Below are 15,522 nucleotides of genomic sequence, written 5' to 3'. Positions count from 1 at the left end.
CTTCCATAATTTCCGAAATGCGCTGTGTTATTATTTTGTGGCTGTTCCGTATTTCTATGTCCCTCTTCCCGTATTGGGGCGCGAGTGTCCTCTGAAATACGTAATTCTTGTACTACTTGTGCCAACTGATCTTGCATTTCCCGGATTTCTCTTTTGTACTGTGTATTGATTTGATTTTGTTTTTTTTTTGAATTTTATAATTTGTTCATACTCTTCAGTGTCAGTGAAGGCTACAGGTGTTGTGTCATTCAGATCATCATCTACCTTTGTAGATAAGTTAGTGAACTGATCCGAAAGTTCGGCTACTTTATCCGATAGTGAAATTATTTCCTCTGTATGAATTTCTGAACCAAGTTTCAGAGTGTCCATTTGTGTTGAAATCGAATCTACTGTGTCCTTTAAGTTTTACTGAGTTTTTGCAAGTTGCATAACCGTATCGGTAGATGCAACTGAGTCAATTTTAGCCGACAAGGTCTCATGATTTTCATGAACAATGGTTTGCAGTTCTTTTATGGCTGCTTCGTGATTCTGTAATGCATTTTCATGCCGCGAAAAAATAGGTTGAAAATGCTCACAAATTTGTGTTTTTACGTCATTGCAGACTTTTTGACATTTCGATTCAATGTTATGTAACTCAGTAGTTAAATCGTCACGTGTTTTTTCAAGTGTGGTGTCTAACTTTTGAAGCTTTTGCTGTGTTTGTCTCTGATTTTGTTCCATTGTGTCTAATTTTTCAAGCTTTTGTCCCATTTGTTGCATTAATTGTAATAACAATGCACTGGTGTCTGAAACATGTTCCTCAGTGCTTTTCGGCAGTGAATTTGCACCGGCAACATTCACATTTTGACAAGCGGAAAATGTGTCTTGACTCATTTGAGAAAACGGTGAGAACCCAAAACCTGAGTCTACAGTATTTGCAAAATTGTGTCCTGTCATTCCCGATTCCTGAGGCGAGCTGTTGCCGACCGATCGATCGATAATGCTTCCCTCTTCACTAATTGTTTCACTGTCCACGCCATTGTTTGCCGCCCGCTCCATTTCCCTATGCACAATTACCAAATTACTACTTTGAACATCAGTTAATTCATTACTCGGTGGCGCTAACACACTGCTTTCGTTTTCACTGTCATTTCTCAGTTTACTTTGGAGCCTAGTATTACGTTTTTCACACGCCATTATTGTCACAATATTTCACACTACAACACAGAAAAGCACAATTTGAAGAGCAAAAATAAGAGAACACATTAACATAACGCTGAAAATAATATCTAGTTAATTGCAGCTGCGAAATGCTTGGTGCAAATCTACATGCATGCCACAACTGTTTTACTGTACAACAATGAAAGACTGCAACTACAAAGAGATTCTCTCTACAATTACGCGCTAGCAAACTAAAGCTACACTAATTACACAAACTACAAGAAAAAAATCAGAAGATTCCAGTGAGGTATCCTCGGCTAAGGGTCGACATATGAAATGTCCCCTTTGAATAATTAATTAAGACTGTGCTTAAACTGACACACAATATTTTTTTGGCGCAACGCAATCTGACTTACAAAATTCCCTACAAAAGAATGGCCCTGACTAACATTAAACTATACGTTTCACAAATCACTTACCTCACAAAAATCTTGGTTACTCGAACTACTGCAATACAGCGAGCGCCACTACTGCCAGCTAAATAAAAGATTCAAACTACTGAAGGCACTAACTACTGATAGGCATAGTTAGCAAATGAAAGATTTTAATAGAGAACAAACAATGTATTTACCTTAATAGTCATTATATATATAGCAGTTCATGACAAATTTCAAAACTCCGCCATCTCGCTCCCCACATCCATCAGTGCTGGCGGCTCACCTCCAACTGCGCAACGCTACACGCTGTTCACAGCCAGCTGCCTAACACTACAATGGCGAGTATTACAACAATGCAAAGCAGCCACAGACTGCACACAGCACAGCCAGTGATTTTCATACAGAGGTGGCGTTACTAAAAAAAAACCTAAACAGCCTACTTACAATTTTTTTATGAATATGCGAATTAGCATGAATGACTGGGCTCCCAAGGTTGTATGATAATTCGAAGTATTCTTGCTCCCTAAAATGTTATCCAACCCGTCATTCGAATGGCGAGTGGTTTTGTATAAACTGGCTAATGAAATAACCAGTGACAACTAGAAACTTCGCAGTTAACAGCGTCAAGCGCTACGTAGAATCGTCCACATCAACAGCGTGTCAGTAGAAATTACCCTGTATTCCCGATGACACATGGATATAAAGGGTGACAATTATTGAAGTACATGAAAAAAAACGTAAATTAATTACAAACTACGGCGTGCACACATTTATTTAACATGCAAACGTCACTATAGATATTCGGATTTAGGTTACAACGTGTTCAATATGCCTGCCAGAGCCTGTTAGAGCCTGAAATTACTTGAAAATTTTTGTGACGGACTAGACACTCGCCTTTCATGGAGACCTTATGGAATTCGGAACGCTGGGAAAATAACGATAGAAGTGTATTGCTATGAAATGGCAACATTTTGCGAAATGGAAGATCTGAATTCATATCCCAGCTCAGCGCCCATATTATCACCATGTCAAGTTCAAATACAGTAAGTAATAAATGTCTGTTGACACTACATGACTTGTTCCTTAAATTAAATTAAATTTTAAGTGTAAGAAAGTTAACTGCTGACAGAGTTTCAGATTACCATGACTTGTCGCCTCTCCTCTAGTCAGCAGCGAAGTATCATGTTTAGTGTGAACTTGGAAAGATAGTGCAAACTACGTCCTTTATTTGGCGTTTCCAGGGCGATGAGGGTCTGTTTGAAAAAAATGGTTCAAATGGCTCTGAGCACTATGGGACTTAACATCTGAGGTCATCAGTCCCCTAGAACTTAGAACTACCTAAACCTAACTAACCTAAGGACATCACACACATCCATGCCCGAGGCAGGATTCGAACCTGCGACCGTAGCAGTCGCGCGGTTCCGGACTGCAGCGCCTAAAACCGCGTGGCCACCGCGGTCGGCGGTCTGTTTGAGCCTGTTAAAAATGGTCAACTGAAGTGAGAACCGTGCGCGCACCTTACGCGTGTAGAAGTACCATCAGTCCAGCAGACCACCGAACTCCACATATGACTAGGTTATGATTTTGTCGTAACGTAGGATGCACCCCACAGGATGAGAATCCTGACTGTATGGATATACTGTGAACTAATAAGGAATGAGAGGATTCTCCGCAGAATCGGCGGAGAAACGAAGATGTAGAAGTCACTGACAAGAAGAAGGGAAAGGGTGATTGGACATGTGGTCCAGCATGAGGCAATAACTTCCATGGTACTACAGGGAGCTGTAGAGGGTAGAAACAGTACAGGAAGACAGAGATTGGAATAATACATACAACAAATGGTGAAGAACTTAGGCTGCAGTCAGAAGACATGATTCAAAATATACATACAAAATTTTATCATCACCCGACAGCCTAGAAACAGAAGAAAAAGTAACGGAAATACGACCAGAACTTATCATTCCAATAAATTTGTGGTTACATATTACTTCAACAAATGAAGAAATAGAATGAGGGAATTGAAACTTTGGTTGGCTGTCTTACAATTTATAACTCTCTTTTATTGATACTGAATAGCTTAAAAATTTCGTATAAACTCGTCGCGAGAGCAATCTCTCATTGGTCCATTATGTAAAGCGCCTCGTTTTGAGCGTCATGGGTTCTATGCCTTGAGGATTAAGCTGGTTCGTGATTGATACACTGTGCACGTAAACCGGGCAAACCAATATGACCACAGCCCACCGCGAGACTGAATACTTCCACAAAGTGTTGCTGTCACATGATCCTGTAAGAAAGGAATAAAGCAGGAACAGGTAGTCGTCATAGCGAAGATACGGACCGCAAATGAGAAAATCCACTCATATAAGCGACTTTGGCAAAAGTCAGATTGCTAAGGTCCTGAGCCTGGGAAAGAGAATGTCTGAAATGGCGAAGATGTTCGGCAGTTCACGTACTACTGTCGTGAGCATCTGCAGAAACTGACTGAAGGACGGTGATACAACGAGTAGGCGACAAGGTGACATGGTATTGGACGTCCACGTGTAATCACAAAACGTTGAAATCGGAGGACTGCTCACTGTGTAAAGTAGGATAGGCTGCGGCCTGCGACAAAACTGACACACAGAATACAATCCTTAAGAAGGTTCAAGAATCATAAAAGAAGGTTGTATACCTGGAAGAATCCTGGAGATACTAATAGGTATCAGATAGATTATATAATGGTAAGACAGAGATTTAGGAACCAGGTTTTAAATTGTAAGACATTTCCAGGGGCAGATGTGGATTCTGACCACAATCTATTGGTTATGAACTGCAGATTGAAACTGAAGAAACTGCAAAAAGGTGGGAATTTAAGGAGATGGGACCTGGATAAACTGAAAGAACCAGAGGTTGTAGAGAGTTTCAGGGAGAGCATAAGGGAACAATTGACAGGAATGGAGGAAAGAAATACAGTAGAAGAAGAATGGGTAGCTCTGAGGGATGAAGTAGTGAAGGCAGCAGAGGATCAAGTAGGTAAAAAGACGAGGGCTAATAGAAGAAATATTGAATTTAATTGATGAAAGGAGAAAATATAAAAATGCAGTAAATGAAGCAGGCAAAAGGGAATACAAACGTCTCAAAAATGAGATCGACAGAAAGTGCAAAATGGCTAAGCAGGGATGGCTAGAGGACAATTGTAAGGGTGTAGAGGCTTGTCTCACTAGGGGTAAGATAGATACTCCCTACAGGAAAATTAAAGAGACCTTTGGAGAGAAGAGAACCACTTGTATGAATATCAAGAGCTCAGATGGCAACCCAGTTCTAAGCAAAGAAGGAAAGGCAGAAAGGTGGAAGGAGTATATAGAGGGTTTATACAAGGGCGATGTACTTGAGGACAGTATTATGGAAATGGAAGAGGATGTAGATGAAGATGAAATGGGAGATAAGATACTGCGTGAAGAGTTTGACAGAGCACTGAAAGACCTGAGTCGAAACAAGGTCCCGGGAGTAGACAACATTCCATTAGAACTACTGATGGCCTTGGGAGAGCCAGTCATGACAAAACTCTACCATCTGGTGAGCAAGATGTATGAGACAGGTGAAATACCCACAGACTTCAAGCAGAATATAATAATTCCAATACCAAAGAAAGCAGGTGTTGACAGATGTGAAAATTACCGAACTATCAGTTTAATAAGTCACAGCTGCAAAATACTAACGCGAATTCTTTACAGACGAATGGAAAAACTGGTAGAAGCGGACCTCGGGGAAGATCAGTTTGGATTCCGTAGAAATGTTGGAACACGTGAGGCAGTACTAACCTTACGACTTACCTTAGAAGAAAGATTAAGAAAAGGCAAACCTACGTTTCTAGCATTTGTAGACTTACAGAAAGCTTTTGACAACGTTAACTGGAATACTCTCTTTCAAATTCTGAAGGTGGCAGGGGTAAAATACAAGGAGCGAAAGGCTATTTACAATTTGTACTGAAACCAGATGGCAGTTATAAGAGCCGAGGGGCATGAAAGGGAAGCAGTGGTTGGGAAAGGAGTGAGACAGGGTTGTAGCCTCTCCCCGATGTTATTCAATCTGTATATTGAGCAAGCAGTAAAGGAAACAAAAGAAAAATTCGGAGTAGGTATTAAAATTCATGGAGAAGAAGTAAAAACTTTGAGGTTCGCCGATGACATTGTAATTCTGTCAGAGACAGCAAAGGACTTGGAAGAGCAGTTGAATGGAATGGACAGTGTCTTGAAAGGAGGGTATAAGATGAACATCAACAAAAGTAAAACGAGGATAATGGAATGTAGTCAAATTAAATCGGGTGATGCTGAGGGAATTAGATTAGGAAATGAGACACTTAAAGTAGTAAAGGAGTTTTGCTATTTAGGGAGTAAAATAACTGATGATGGTCGAAGTAGAGAGGATATAAAATGTAGACTGGCAATGGCAAGGAAATCGTTTCTGAAGAAGAGAAATTTGTTAACATCGAGTATAGATTTAAGTGTCAGGAAGTCGTTTCTGAAAGTATTTGTATGGAGTGTAGCCATGTATGGAAGTGAAACATGAATGATAACCAGTTTGGACAAGAAGAGAATAGAAGCTTTCGAAATGTGGTGCTACAGAAGAATGCTGAAGATAAGGTGGGTAGATCACGTAACTAATGAGGAGGTATTGAATAGGATTGGGGAGAAGAGAAGTTTGTGGCACAACTTGACTAGAAGAAGGGATCGGTTGGTAGGACATGTTTTGAGGCATCAAGGGATCACAAATTTAGCATTGGAGGACAGCGTGGAGGGTAAAAATCGTAGAGGGAGACCAAGAGATGAATACACTAAGCAGATTCAGAAGGATGTAGGTTGCAGTAGGTACTGGGAGATGAAGAAGCTTGCACAGGATAGAGTAGCATGGAGAGCTGCATCAAACCAGTCTCAGGACTGAAGACCACAACAACAACAACAACGTATTCGCAATTGCGAACAACGAGAACCATCAGCAGTAGGATGGAATGACAATGAAACTTTGTGCCGGAGGAGGACTCCATATCGGATTTCGGGCTTCTCGCTATTCGTACACGACTCACTGCCAGACCCACACTTCCATATGTCCTCAACCATGCGTCTATGACCTGTACTCGTACATCCATTATGTATATTCCCGTACAGGTCAGACGCTGTACTCGAAAGTCGCTTGCTCGATATCGGCAGATAAATACGATATTGCAGTGCCTGCGTTATTCTGATTACGACGCATAACATGCTGGAGCAAGCACATGTCTTTCGGGACACACAGCTCAAAGGAAATTGTTGAACATGGAGCTCCTTAGCACCTGTGTTGACCCAGTGACATCGTCCATTACGACTGCGGTAGACACAGCATCACTGAGCTTTTACCGTGGATCACTACACATTCGTGGTCTAATCAAATGAATCGCATCCCTTGTCAAACAATGTCGCTGGTTTTGTCCTTACACGCCGTCATCAAGGCAAATGGCTGCTTGAAACATGCCAGAGATGCATGCCAGTGAGGGCAGAATTATGGGATCGGGTACGTTGACTTGGGCTTAGATGAGACCTATGGCAGTAATCGAAGATGTGCACTACGTGATTTCTGAGGACCAACTGCATCGATTCATGCTTCATTTCTTCCCCTACGGCGATGGCGTCTACTAGCAGGATAACATATCACAAGGGCAGAATAGTGATGCAGTGGTCTGAGGAGCATGTTAGTGAACTCACATTGTTGTCTTGGCCAGCTAATGCCACCAATCTGTTCCCGTTGGAAGGCATATCGGGCGTCAGGCCCTTAATTTACGGGTGCTGCTTTGTCTGAGCCCTGACATACGGCGTCACGTGGTGTAGCATTATTTCTTAATGGTATATTTAAATTTTTATAATTTTTTTGCTTTAAAATTTTCGCATGTTGGTACTATAATTTCTCTATATTTAAAGTGTACTTTGCTGGAGACTGAAATTCTTGCCATTGTATGTGAGTAATGTATGTAAAATACAATGTAAATTGTTCATTACATTAAATTTTCTGATGACATTTTGTATTTAAAAATATTTGTTTGTATAAATTGTTCATTTTGATGAAAATTTGACAATTTAAGAAATGGTCACGCTTAGGAACAATGTAAGAAATAGGTGTTGTGTAAAAGCCAGTGTACTTTGCTTTGAAACGAAAGTGGCTTTGGGGAGTGGAAAAGGTGGCAAGGGCAAATTGGCGCGCTACCTAGAGCAAGCGCGGGAAGTAAGTCATAGTTTGTTGACAGCAGTGATGGAAGCAACACCTTTGTGGATCAGGAGAAGCTTTGCCTGCAAATTTGCACAAAAATTCCTCGGATGAAGACTTCAAACAGCTTACGGCATAGCTACGAGTTGTTGGGCTACTGTATGTAAAATTAAACGACGCCAAGAAGAGAAATTGAGCCCATACAGCAAGATACTTGCAGGCCGTACTGTGGGTAGTGTAGCCGTCATAATTATTCGCCGCACCCAAGCCTACAGCCACCACATAAAATTTTTTGTATTTTTACTTTTTTACAGCGTGTTTTAATTATCATTCTTGAACTTCAGAGAAACTGGTTCACCCTGTTATTTCATCCTAATCATAGACCGATATAGGGTTCATTCCTGGTGTTTGATTAATCTGAGTATCCTGTTTTACAGACTTATGAAGTCCCAACTTAATGTAAAGAGGCACCATTAAAATTGTTTTTGTACAAACTATAAAAAATTTTCTTTATTATAGCAAAGTGTTATAGTAAAAGTTTGCTTAAGTAAAATTCAATTAGAGTGAAGCCAAGTTACTATAATTTGTTAAATGACTATACAGAATTAGTTCAAAGAGTAATAGCTTTTGAAAGTAAATTCCAGTAACGAAGAGTTTTTCTTGAAGTGAAATGCTCACTATAGAACGTGTGTGCTTCAGTATCTAAGTATTTTAGTATTTAAGTTTGGTGATTATGGAAAGTGCTTTCCTAAAGGTCCCCCTGGTCAAATTTTTTTTAGCTTCCTTGAAGCTACCTACTGGGCTTTTCCTCTTTTAAAAACTTAATGTATAAGGTTGTAGTCCAACATTGTTTAAGTAGAGTAATATTTACTTGAACCAAATTAAACAGTAGCAAGAAAGTAGGCAAAATTCATACTTCTGCTTTTCCAATATTTCACAGTTTCATTGCCTGATAGGCTGGCGGCCATTAGTACATGTTTTAAACCACTAAATTAACTTTGACCTGAGTTGTCCTAGCTTCAGTATAATATTGTTCATGCTGCGTTTCTATCTAACCGCTGGGTAAGATCTTAGAAAAAGAAGTGAATAGTCTGATATACTTATCCATTAGACACAGCACACGGTCAAATACTGTAAAAAGAGTAACTCTATTGATTAGCTTTTCCTATTAACAGGACTACTCTTCCACAGCGTACTTTATTTGGAAACTAAACTAAATTTTAGTAAGAGGACTATACGTGGCTTTTCCCGTGACAGGACTATTTGTTCTGTTGGGGTATACAGTACGTGGCAACGTAGATACAGGGATTTCTGTTATTTAGGTAAAAGGATACTGAATTACAATAGTAGTGGTAGGGTTATAATACCTTCGGAAACTTTTCGAACCCACGCGAAGGAGAATCGCTGCTGTTCTATGTTTGAAAAGTGGACCAACACACTCTTAAACGAATGATCATAATGTTTTGACTTATCAGTAAAACTGCTTGTGTCGATTTAAAGAAACTATGCAGCGATTTGCTGTCTGAGCTCAGATCAGTTTTCAAATTCCAGTTTGGCACTCCTGATTCAGGTTTCCTGGGAATTTTTCTGAACAAATTATTACGAACGCCGGCACGATTCCTTTGACAGGTTATTGGCACCGGTATCTTTCCCATTACTGCCACATCCAAAGTTGTGCGCTGGTAAACTAGTTTTCCTCCCTAATGCTTTTTATATCGTGACACGTTTCATACAGAAGTTGGTAGGAAGGAGTTTCAGTGCCTCTCGTATCCATCAGCGTCTGTAGTAAGACGTAAATGACAGTAGCACTAGTGCCATGACCACCACTTCGTCCACCCTCCGCGCTCAAAGCAGCCAGCTGTGTTACGTGTGTGTCGCAGAGGGCAGGATGCGGAATCTGACAATGTTGGCTTTTCCCGGTTGTGTTCCAGCTGCGGCTGTGATGACGTCGAGTGTCAGGTGGTGCCTGCTGGCGGCGGCGGCGGCGGCGCTGCTCGTCGCAACCCCAGAGGTCGCCGCTCAGAACCCGGGTGAGTCGCTGCAACGCCGCAATACAGTTCGGTCCCCCCTCCATCGTCGACTGCATTCAGTTTTTTTTTTCTTGTCATTGGTCTTCTGACTGGTTGGTTACAGCCCGCCATGAATTCCTATCCCGTGCCAACCTAGTAGCACTTGCAACCTACCTCTTCACTACCTCTCCAATTATTTGCTGGATGTATCCCAATCTCTGTCTTCCTCTACAGTTTTTACCCTCTACAGCTCCCCCTTGTTCCATGATGTCTTAACAGATGTCCTATCATCCTGCCTCTTCTTTTTATCAGTATCTTCCACATATTTCTTTCCAATTCTGCGCAGAACCTCCTCATTACTTACCTTATCAGTCCACCGAATTTTAAACATTCGTCTGTAGCACCACATCTCAAATGCTTCGATCCTCTTCTGTTCCGGTTTCTCGATGTACATGTTTCATTACCATACTTCTCAGAAAATTCTTCCTGAAATTAGGGTTTATGTTTGATATTAATAGACTTCTCTTGACCAGAAATGCCCTTTTTGCCAGCGCTAGTATGCTTGTGATGTCCTCCTTGCTCCGTACGCCATTGGTTATTTTGTTGTCTAGCTAGCAGAATTCCTTAACTTCATCTACTTCGTGACTATCAATCCTAATGTTAAGTTTCTCGGAGCTCTGATTTCTGCTACTTCTCATTACTTTCGTCTTTTTTTTATTTACTCTAAATCCATATTTTGTACTCATTAGACTGTTCATTCCCTTCAGCAGATCCTGTAATTCTTCTTCTCTTTCACTCAGGATAGCAATGTCATCAGCGAACCGTGTCATTGATATCTTTTCACCTTGAATTTTAATCCCGCTCCTCAACCTCTGCTTTGTTTTCATCATTGCTTCTTCGATATACGGATTAAACAGTAGGGGTGAAAGACTACATCCTTGTCTTACACTATTTTTAATCCGAGTACTTCGTTCTTGGTCGTCCACACTCATTATTCCCTCTTGACTCTTGTTCATACTGTATATTTTCCATCTCATATCGCGCTCTTTAAACGGACTGTATGATTTCTTGCGGCGAACTAAGATATAGCAGAATACGAACAGTATACTTACTGTCCGGCCGAGCGGTTCTAGGCGCAACAGTGTGGAACCGCGCGACCGCTACGGTTGCAGGTTCGAATTCTGCCTCGGGCATGGATGTGTGTGATGTCCTTAGGTTATTTAGGTTTAAGTAGTTCTAAGTTCTAGGGGACTGATGACCTCAGAAGTTAAGTCCCATACTGCTCAGAGCCATTTCAACCATTTTTTGTACTTACTGCACATTTAAATTAAGCAATTCACACAAAGATTAGCAGTCAGGAACAAATGTGCGTAGAACATTGTGTGATTAAACCAACTGTTTTGTTTGAAACAAAAAGAAATAGGACCTTATTTACGCCACCCAATATTAAGGTCTGGAGTAAAAATCAAGCAGAATGTGAGCAACTTATTCACAATACAACTCAAAGACTGTAATATGTACAAGAAGTTGTAATCAGGTATATATTGTTATGAAACCGGCTTCTGTGTCGTGTCACGCTACCTGATTTTTAGGTCTTGAGTCGTGATAAGGCAGAAATATTGATAATGGCTACACTGTCGAAGCAGCAATGTCGCCTTTTACAAATAAATTATTTTACAGTCACAAAGCGAGCACGACTTCATTTACCAAATTTTACTTAATATCATTCACTTTTCGTTCACACACTTTACTACAACATTACGAGACCTACTCACAAAGTATAAATGAGAAATAGTCTTCTAAATAGCGTATTTCGAACAACACAGATTTTCGCGCCATATTTTCTCGTGTTCAAAGCCACTGCCATGCTACTAGGAGTGTGCCTGCATCGATTGCTCTCCTGGGACCGCACTCATAGGACATTCAACACACCGGCCGCTAGGTTACAGCTCTTGACTGTGAATCTGGACCTCTATAGATTTTATTCCCGGCCAGCTTTATTCTCTTTGTGCCACGTTAGTATTATGTGTACTCGGCTTTGTATTCAGCTCAGTAAATTGTGCTAATAACTGCAGACTACATAGGTATTTATCAAGGGTTCGACTTGATATAAGTTAAATAAGAAGTTGCGTAAAACATGCTGTCGCTAAATTTTGGTACCAACGTTTTTTGCTTTTGCAGCCAACGTTATTATAATCTGTTTTTCATATTCTAATATTTTTGTAGCTATCGCTTTCTCCCTGTTCACCGTCTCAGAGTGAACTGTTCAAAGGATATTATAGCAGAGGTCTCACTGGCTTGCCGCTCCCTGTAACAACAGTTTTTCACAGAACTAAATGTGTTCGCACTTCCAGACTCGCCTAATAGTTACACAGCCACGAGATCTCAACCGAGGACTCCTCGGCCATCGGCAAGTGGCGACTGGCTGCCGTGTGGTAGCTGCCCCAGTCGTTGTAGTACAGCTGTGGTTCTGGCTTAATCCATCGCTGATAATGCAATGTTTCCGTGCCGAATCTGTGGCGCGCACTTTAACCTCGCTATGTCCGGGCATGCTGTGTTCAACAGCACCGCCATCGTCTTCATTGGTGATCTTACGATTATTCTGACCCCTTTAGATTTTTCAGTTACAATTTTCTTTAGATGTATATCGCCACGAGGCTATTTCTCCCATAGAATGTTCTATTATGACATTTCTAGTACGGGGCGATGAGGCGCAGTGGTTAGCACATTGGCTTCGCATACGGAAGGACGACGGTTCAAACCCGCGTCCGGCCCTCCTCATATAGATTTTCCGTCATGGTCCTGAGTCGCTCCAGACAATGCCGGGATGGTTCCCGGGAAAGGGCGCGACCGACTTCATTCCCCATCGTACCGTAATCTGCTGGGAACGATGACCTCGCTATTTTCCCCACCCCCAAATCAACCAACCAACCGACATTTCTAATGCTTTTCATACTACAATTATTTATTTACTTTCCAACTCCTTACAATATGTTTCTAATGCTACCGTTTTCTTCCTTTCCAGTCTCCTTACATTCCACGCATCACTACGATGCAATGCTGTGCTCCAGGCGCACACATTCTGAATCTTCTTCCTGAACTACACCAGCTCTATTGCCTCGAGTGTCTTGGGTGATATTTTTCTTTGATAATAGAATTCTTTATCTCTCTGTTCTAATTTTCATGCTTTAAAGGTTGTCTTTCACCCGCCTGCTATTATTAATCAATCTCATCTTCGCACTTTCTTTTTATCCTTAACACAAGATCCTTGAAAGTATGTGGCCCTTTCCAAAACGCTTCTACCGTTACTTACCTTTAACCAGAAGGAGTGTGAATATTTACCAATCGTGTATGATCTTCTTGCATTCCTTTCTTCCCCGAAATTTGCTTCCTTGTGCCTCTAACGCAAAATTTTAAGAAACGTGATGATAAGCTGATCACCTGGGCATACACGCAGCTACCATGTTTCCATCTGTGAATGCAGTTTCGGGAGTCATCCATGTGGGTCCTATTCAAGAAAACTGGGGTCACCAGGAATTCAGCCACTCATTTCTTAAGTGTTGAATATAAAACAACACAGTCCGTATAAATTTTCAATAATTTTAAAAGTGTCACTAGAAAAAGAAGAAGAAGAAAAAGACGATCTTGCATTGGAGTAATGAAGATACTTTGTTTTTGAAGTTCGAATTTTTGGAGAATAAATTATTTACATATTTCGCAATCACTGACTTACTTGCCATTGCTTGTAAGAATAATTTATTCGTAACATCCATAACCACAATTTCAAGTGAAATACTGTAAAATTTATGTACCACCTTATAATGGCCACACGGACGAAACTGGAATACTGGCTTTTGTGAAAAAATAGTTTTTACGCTCAAAGGTGCCCATGAACACTGTTAAAAAATTTTACATGACTGTGGACCCCAGCCACTAAAAGTTAATGACCTGCCATATGTTCCACATTTCGAGATATTAGTGGTTGGAAATATTTCTGTTTCCACCGGTGACATCTTGGACGTTTTCGGATGGCAGTTATTCTAGAATCGAACTCTAGTGGTAAAATCCGCTCACATAAAAAGTCTGAATAAAATACAATGTTTTAAAACATGAAAACGTCAAAAAATTAAAAGTTTCTTGTTTATTTGTAGGAGCTATGTAAACTGAAGAGTCAAAGAAACTGGTACACCTGCCCAATATCGTGTAGGGGTCCCGTGAGCACGCAGAAGTGCCGCAACACGACGTGCCATTGTTGTTGTTGTTGTGGTCTTCAGTCCTGAGACTGGTTTGATGCAGCTCTCCATGCTACTCTATCCTGTTCATCTCCCAGTACCTACTGCAACCTACAGCCTTTTGAATCTGCTTAGTGTATTCATCTCTTGGTCTCCCTCTACGATTTTTACCTTCCACGCTGCCCTCCAATACTACATTGGTGATCCCTTGATGCCTCAGAACATGTCCTACCAACCGATCCCTTCTTCTAGTCAAGTTGTGCCAAAAACTTCTCTTCTCCCCAATCCTATTCAATATCTCCCCATTAGTTACGTGATCTAACCATCTAATCTTCAGCATTCTTCTGTAGCACCACATTTCGAAAGCTTCTATTCTCTTCTTGTCCAAACTATTTATCGTCCATGTTTCACTTCCATACATGGCCACACTCCATACAAATACTTTCAGAAATGACATCCTGACACTTAAATCTATATTCGATGTTAACAAATTTCTCTTCTTCAGAAACGCTTTCTTTGCCATAGCCAGTCTACATTTTATATCCTCTCTACTTTGACCATCATCAGTTATTTTGCTCCCCAAATAGCAAAACTCCTTTACTACTTTAAGTGTCTCATTTCCTAATCTAATCCCCTCAGCATCACCCGACTTAATTCGACTACATTCCATTATCCTCGTTTTGCTTCTGTTGATGTTCATCTTATATCTTCCTTTCAAAACACTATCCATTCCGTTCAACTGCTCTTCCAAGTCCTTTGCTCTGACAGAATTACAATTTCATCGGCAAACCTCAAAGTTTTTATTACTTCTCCATGGATTTTAATACCTACTCCGAATTTTTCTTTTGTTTCCTTTACTGCTTGCTGAATATAAAGATTTAATAACATCGGGGATAGGCTACAACCCTGTCTCACTCCCTTCCCAACCACTGCTTCCCTTTCATGTCCCTAGACTCTTATAACTGTAATCTGGTTTCTTTACAAATTGTAAATAGCCTTTCGCTCCCTGTATTTTACCCCTACCACCTTCAGAATTTAAAAGAGCGTATTCCAGTTAACATTGTCAAATGCTTTCTCTAAATCTACAAATGCTAGAAACGTAGGTTTGCCTTTCCTTAATCTAGCTTCTAAGATAAGTCGTATGGTCAGTATTGCCTCACGTGTTCCAATATTTCTACGGAATCCAAACTGATCTTCCCCGAGGTCGGCTTCTACTAGTTCTTCCATTCGTTTGTATTTGGCAGCTGTGGCTTATTAAACTGATTGTGCGGTAATTTTCACATCTGTCAACACCTGCTTTCTTTGGGATTGGAATTATTACATTCTTCTTGAAGTCTGAGGGTATTTCGCCTGTCTCATACATCCTGCTCACCAGATGGTAGAGTTTCGTCAGGACTGGCTCTCCTAACGCCGTCAGTAGTTCTAATGGAATGTTGTCTACTCCGGGGGCCTTGTTTCGACTCAGGTCTTTCAGTGCTCTGTCAAACTCTT

At 40.8% G+C, this 15,522-nt stretch overlaps 1 long non-coding RNA gene across 1 annotated transcript in view; it reads left to right on the top strand.

Annotated features, from left to right (window-relative positions):
* LOC126203668 (uncharacterized) overlaps positions 1–15,522 on the top strand; it is a 529,761-nt gene that overhangs the window by 437,317 nt on the left and 76,922 nt on the right. The window contains exon 3 of the long non-coding RNA XR_007540343.1: positions 9,722–9,820. This is a non-coding gene — a long non-coding RNA (uncharacterized LOC126203668). The remainder of the gene's footprint in view (positions 1–9,721; positions 9,821–15,522) is intronic.

The sequence above is a fragment of the Schistocerca nitens genome, chromosome 9, assembly GCF_023898315.1.
Source record: "Schistocerca nitens isolate TAMUIC-IGC-003100 chromosome 9, iqSchNite1.1, whole genome shotgun sequence".
Lineage (NCBI taxonomy): Eukaryota > Metazoa > Arthropoda > Insecta > Orthoptera > Acrididae > Schistocerca > Schistocerca nitens.
This window is presented reverse-complemented; position numbering and strand designations above follow the sequence as displayed.